We start from the raw sequence: 7,902 nt of genomic DNA on the forward strand, positions 1-7,902 counted from the left end.
ATAAAAAAGATGTTTTCCTTGGGAAGATGAACACAAGAGAGACCTTCTTCCAAGGCTTGTTAGTGTCTTAACAGTGACAATAACACACATTTCAACAGCAATAAATAAATAAATAAATAAATACATATACAGATGCCTACATAAATAAACAAACAATTAAGACTTCACTTTCCAGTGAGCAAAGAAAAACATCCAGAAAACATATTAGTCAGAGTAAAATGAACAACATTTACATTTTTTGTTATTTAATTTAATTTAATGTTTTTATTTAATTTTATTTAATTTTATTTTATTTAAATGTATTTTATTTTATTTTATTAATTTTATATTTTATCTTATCTTATTTGGTATAAATAAATAATACTAATACAAAAATACATACAGAAATCCATACATACATAAATAAAACAAACTATTAAGACTTCACTTTCCAGTGAGCAAGGAAAAACATCCAGGAAACATATTAGTCAGAGTAAAATGAACAACATTTACATTTTTTGTTATTTAATTTAATTCAATGTTTTTATTTTATTTAATTTTATTTAATTTTATTTAAATGTATTTCATTTTATTTTATTAATTTTATATTTTATCTTATCTTATTTGGTATAAATAAATAATACTAATACAAAAATACATACAGAAATCCATACATACATAAATAAAACAACCTATTAAGACACCACTCTCCAGTGAGCAAGGAAAAACATCCACAAAACATATTAGTCAGAAAAAAAAGATGTTTTCCTTGTGAAGATGAACACAAGAGAGACCTTCTTCCAAGGCTTGTTAGTGTCTTAACAGTGACAATAACACACATTTCAACAGCAATAAATAAATAAATACATATACAGATACATACATAATTAAATAAATAAAACAAACTATTGAGACACCACTCTCCAGTGAGCAAGGAAAAACATCCACAAAACATATTAGTCAGATAAAAAAGATGTTTTCCTTGGGAAGATGAACACAAGAGAGACCTTCTTCCAAGGCTTGTTAGTGTCTTAACAGTGACAATAACACACATTTCAACAGCAATAAATAAATAAATACATATACAGATGCCTACATAAATAAACAAACAATTAAGACTTCACTTTCCAGTGAGCAAAGAAAAACATCCAGAAAACATATTAGTCAGAGTAAAATGAACAACATTTAAATTTTTTGTTATTTAATTTAATTTAATTTAATTTAATTCGTTTTTATTTAATTTAATTTAATTTAATTTAATTTAATTTAATTTAATTTAATTTAATTTAAATGTATTTTATTTTATTTTATTAATTTTATATTTTATCTTATCTTATTTGGTATAAATAGATAATACTAATACAAAAATACATACAGAACCCCATACATACATAAATAAAACAACCTATTAAGACACCACTCTCCAGTGAGCAAGGAAAAATATCCACAAAACCTATTAGTCAGAAAAAAAAGATGTTTTCCTTGGGAAGATGAACACAAGAGAGACCTTCTTCCAAGGCTTGTTAGTGTCTTAACAGTGACAATAACACACATTTCAACAGCAATAAATAAATAAATACATATACAGATGCTTACATGAATAAACAAACAATTAAGACTTCACTTTCCAGTGAGCAAGGAAAAACATCCAGGAAACATATTAGTCAGAGTAAAATGAACAACATTTACATTTTTTGTTATTTAATTTAATTTAATGTTTTTATTTAATTTTATTTTATTTTATTTTATTTAAATGTATTTTATTTTATTTTATTAATTTTATATTTTATCTTATCTTATTTGGTATAAATAAATAATACTAATACAAAAATACATACAGAAATCCATACATACATAAATAAAACAACCTATTAAGACACCACTCTCCAGTGAGCAAGGAAAAACATCCAGAAAACATATTAGTCAGAGTAACATGAACAACATTTACATTTGTTTTTATTTAATTTAATTTAATTTAATTTAATTTAATTTAATTTAAATGTATTTTATATTATTGCATTCCTTTTTATTTTATCTTATTTTATTTGGTATAAATAAATAATAATAATAAAAAAATACATATATAAATCCATACATACATAAATAAAACAAACTATTAAGACTCCACTTTCCAGCGAGCAAGGACAAACATCCAGAAAACATATTAGTCAGAGTAAAATGATCAACATTTACATTTGTTTTTATTTTATTTAATTTAATTTTATTTTATTTAAATGTATTTTATTTTATTTTATTAATTTTATATTTTATCTTATCTTATTTGGTATAAATAAATAATACTAATACAAAAATACATACAGAAATCCATACATACATAAATAAAACAAACTATTAAGACTTCACTTTCCAGTGAGCAAGGAAAAACATCCAGGAAACATATTAGTCAGAGTAAAATGAACAACATTTACATTTTTTGTTATTTAATTTAATTCAATGTTTTTATTTTATTTAATTTTATTTAATTTTATTTAAATGTATTTCATTTTATTTTATTAATTTTATATTTTATCTTATCTTATTTGGTATAAATAAATAATACTAATACAAAAATACATACAGAAATCCATCCATACATAAATAAAACAACCTATTAAGACACCACTCTCCAGTGAGCAAGGAAAAACATCCACAAAACATATTAGTCAGAAAAAAAGATGTTTTCCTTGGGAAGATGAACACAAGAGAGACCTTCTTCCAAGGCTTGTTAGTGTCTTAACAGTGACAATAACACACATTTCAACCGCAATAAATAAATAAATACATATACAGATACATACATAAATAAATAAAACAAACTATTGAGACACCACTCTCCAGTGAGCAAGGAAAAACATCCACAAAACATATTAGTCAGATAAAAAAGATGTTTTCCTTGGGAAGATGAACACAAGAGAGACCTTCTTCCAAGGCTTGTTAGTGTCTTAACAGTGACAATAACACACATTTCAACAGCAATAAATAAATAAATAAATAAATACATATACAGATGCCTACATAAATAAACAAACAATTAAGACTTCACTTTCCAGTGAGCAAAGAAAAACATCCAGAAAACATATTAGTCAGAGTAAAATGAACAACATTTACATTTTTTGTTATTTAATTTAATTTAATGTTTTTATTTAATTTTATTTAATTTTATTTTATTTAAATGTATTTTATTTTATTTTATTAATTTTATATTTTATCTTATCTTATTTGGTATAAATAAATAATACTAATACAAAAATACATACAGAAATCCATACATACATAAATAAAACAAACTATTAAGACTTCACTTTCCAGTGAGCAAGGAAAAACATCCAGGAAACATATTAGTCAGAGTAAAATGAACAACATTTACATTTTTTGTTATTTAATTTAATTCAATGTTTTTATTTTATTTAATTTTATTTAATTTTATTTAAATGTATTTCATTTTATTTTATTAATTTTATATTTTATCTTATCTTATTTGGTATAAATAAATAATACTAATACAAAAATACATACAGAAATCCATACATACATAAATAAAACAACCTATTAAGACACCACTCTCCAGTGAGCAAGGAAAAACATCCACAAAACATATTAGTCAGAAAAAAAAGATGTTTTCCTTGTGAAGATGAACACAAGAGAGACCTTCTTCCAAGGCTTGTTAGTGTCTTAACAGTGACAATAACACACATTTCAACAGCAATAAATAAATAAATACATATACAGATACATACATAATTAAATAAATAAAACAAACTATTGAGACACCACTCTCCAGTGAGCAAGGAAAAACATCCACAAAACATATTAGTCAGATAAAAAAGATGTTTTCCTTGGGAAGATGAACACAAGAGAGACCTTCTTCCAAGGCTTGTTAGTGTCTTAACAGTGACAATAACACACATTTCAACAGCAATAAATAAATAAATACATATACAGATGCCTACATAAATAAACAAACAATTAAGACTTCACTTTCCAGTGAGCAAAGAAAAACATCCAGAAAACATATTAGTCAGAGTAAAATGAACAACATTTAAATTTTTTGTTATTTAATTTAATTTAATTTAATTTAATTCGTTTTTATTTAATTTAATTTAATTTAATTTAATTTAATTTAATTTAATTTAATTTAATTTAAATGTATTTTATTTTATTTTATTAATTTTATATTTTATCTTATCTTATTTGGTATAAATAGATAATACTAATACAAAAATACATACAGAACCCCATACATACATAAATAAAACAACCTATTAAGACACCACTCTCCAGTGAGCAAGGAAAAATATCCACAAAACCTATTAGTCAGAAAAAAAAGATGTTTTCCTTGGGAAGATGAACACAAGAGAGACCTTCTTCCAAGGCTTGTTAGTGTCTTAACAGTGACAATAACACACATTTCAACAGCAATAAATAAATAAATACATATACAGATGCTTACATGAATAAACAAACAATTAAGACTTCACTTTCCAGTGAGCAAGGAAAAACATCCAGGAAACATATTAGTCAGAGTAAAATGAACAACATTTACATTTTTTGTTATTTAATTTAATTTAATGTTTTTATTTAATTTTATTTTATTTTATTTTATTTAAATGTATTTTATTTTATTTTATTAATTTTATATTTTATCTTATCTTATTTGGTATAAATAAATAATACTAATACAAAAATACATACAGAAATCCATCCATACATAAATAAAACAACCTATTAAGACACCACTCTCCAGTGAGCAAGGAAAAACATCCACAAAACATATTAGTCAGAAAAAAAGATGTTTTCCTTGGGAAGATGAACACAAGAGAGACCTTCTTCCAAGGCTTGTTAGTGTCTTAACAGTGACAATAACACACATTTCAACCGCAATAAATAAATAAATACATATACAGATACATACATAAATAAATAAAACAAACTATTGAGACACCACTCTCCAGTGAGCAAGGAAAAACATCCACAAAACATATTAGTCAGATAAAAAAGATGTTTTCCTTGGGAAGATGAACACAAGAGAGACCTTCTTCCAAGGCTTGTTAGTGTCTTAACAGTGACAATAACACACATTTCAACAGCAATAAATAAATAAATACATATACAGATACATACATAAATAAACAAACTATTAAGACTCCACTCTCCAGTGAGCAAGGAAAAACATCCAGAAAACATATTAGTCAGAGTAACATGAACAACATTTACATTTGTTTTTATTTAATTTAATTTAATTTAATTTAATTTAATTTAATTTAATTTAATTTAAATGTATTTTATATTATTGCATTCCTTTTTATTTTATCTTATTTTATTTGGTATAAATAAATAATAATAATAAAAAAATACATATATAAATCCATACATACATAAATAAAACAAACTATTAAGACTCCACTTTCCAGCGAGCAAGGACAAACATCCAGAAAACATATTAGTCAGAGTAAAATGATCAACATTTACATTTGTTTTTATTTAATTTAATTTAATTTAATTTAATTTAAATGTATTTTATTTAATTTTATTCCTTTTTTATTTTATCTTATCTTATTTGGTATAAATAAATAATACTAATAAAAAAATACATACATAAATCCATACATACATAAATAAAACAAACTATTGAGACACCACTCTCCAGTGAGCAAGGAAAAACATCCACAAAACATATTAGTCAGAAAAAAAAGATGTTTTCCTTGTAAAGATGAACACAAGAGAGACCTTCTTCCAAGGCTTGTTAGTGTCTTAACAGTGACAATAACACACATTTCAACAGCAATAAATAAATAAATACATATACAGATACATACATAATTAAATAAATAAAACAAACTATTGAGACACCACTCTCCAGTGAGCAAGGAAAAACATCCACAAAACATATTAGTCAGATAAAAAAGATCTTTTCCTTGGGAAGATGAACACAAGAGAGACCTTCTTCCAAGGCTTGTTAGTGTCTTAACAGTGACAATAACACACATTTCAACCGCAATAAATAAATAAATACATATACAGATACATACATAAATAAATAAAACAAACTATTGAGACTCCACTCTCCAGTGAGCAAGGAAAAACATCCACAAAACAGATTAGTCAGATAAAAAAGATGTTTTCCTTGGGAAGATGAACACAAGAGAGACCTTCTTCCAAGGCTTGTTAGTGTCTTAACAGAGACAATAACACACATTTCAACAGCAATAAATAAATAAATAAATAAATACATATACAGATGCCTACATAAATAAACAAACAATTAAGACTTCACTTTCCAGTGAGCAAAGAAAAACATCCAGAAAACATATTAGTCAGAGTAAAATGAACAACATTTACATTTTTTGTTATTTAATTTAATTTAATTTAATTTAATTCGTTTTTATTTTATTTAATTTAATTTAATTTAATTTAATTTAATTTAAATGTATTTTATTTTATTTTATTAATTTTATATTTTATCTTATCTTATTTGGTATAAATAGATAATACTAATACAAAAATACATACAGAACCCCATACATACATAAATAAAACAACCTATTAAGACACCACTCTCCAGTGAGCAAGGAAAAATATCCACAAAACCTATTAGTCAGAAAAAAAAGATGTTTTCCTTGGGAAGATGAACACAAGAGAGACCTTCTTCCAAGGCTTGTTAGTGTCTTAACAGTGACAATAACACACATTTCAACCGCAATAAATAAATAAATACATATACAGATACATACATAAATAAATAAAACAAACTATTAAGACACCACTCTCCAGTGAGCAAGGAAAAATATCCACAAAACCTATTAGTCAGAAAAAAAAGATGTTTTCCTTGGGAAGATGAACACAAGAGAGACCTTCTTCCAAGACTTGTTGGTGTCTTAACAGTGACAATAAAACACATTTCAACAGCAATAAATAAATAGATAAATAAATACATATACAGATGCTTATATAAATAAACAAACTATAAAAGACTTCACACTCCAGTGAGCAAGGAAAAACATCCAGAAAACATATTAGTCACAGTAAAATGAACAACATTTACATTTGTTTTAATTTTATTTAATTTTATTTAAATTTATTTAATTTTATTTTATTTAAATGTATTTTATGTTATTTTATTTTATCTTATCTTAATTGGTATAAATAAATAATACTAATAAAAAAATACATACATAAATCCATACATACATAAATAAAACAAACTATTGAGACACCACTCTCCAGTGAGCAAGGAAAAACATCCACAAAACATATTAGTCAGAAAAAAAAGATGTTTTCCTTGTGAAGATGAACACAAGAGACACCTTCTTCCAAGACTTGTTAGTGTCTTAACAGTGACAATAACACACATTTCAACAGCAATAAATAAATAAATAAATAAATACATATACAGATGCCTACATAAATAAACAAACAATTAAGACTTCACTTTCCAGTGAGCAAAGAAAAACATCCAGAAAACATATTAGTCAGAGTAAAATGAACAACATTTACATTTTTTGTTATTTAATTTAATTTAATTTAATTTAATTTAATTTAATTCGTTTTTATTTAATTTAATTTAATTTAATTTAATTTAATTTAATTTAAATGTATTTTATTTTATTTTATTAATTTTATATTTTATCTTATCTTATTTGGTATAAATAGATAATACTAATACAAAAATACATACAGAACCCCATACATACATAAATAAAACAACCTATTAAGACACCACTCTCCAGTGAGCAAGGAAAAATATCCACAAAACCTATTAGTCAGAAAAAAAAGATGTTTTCCTTGGGAAGATGAACACAAGAGAGACCTTCTTCCCAGGCCTGTTAGTGTCTTAACAGTGACAATAACACACATTTCAACAGCAATAAATAAATAAATACATATACAGATGCTTACATGAATAAACAAACAATTAAGACTTCA

The sequence above is a fragment of the Sebastes fasciatus genome, chromosome 4 (assembly GCF_043250625.1).
Source record: "Sebastes fasciatus isolate fSebFas1 chromosome 4, fSebFas1.pri, whole genome shotgun sequence".
NCBI lineage: Eukaryota > Metazoa > Chordata > Actinopteri > Perciformes > Sebastidae > Sebastes > Sebastes fasciatus.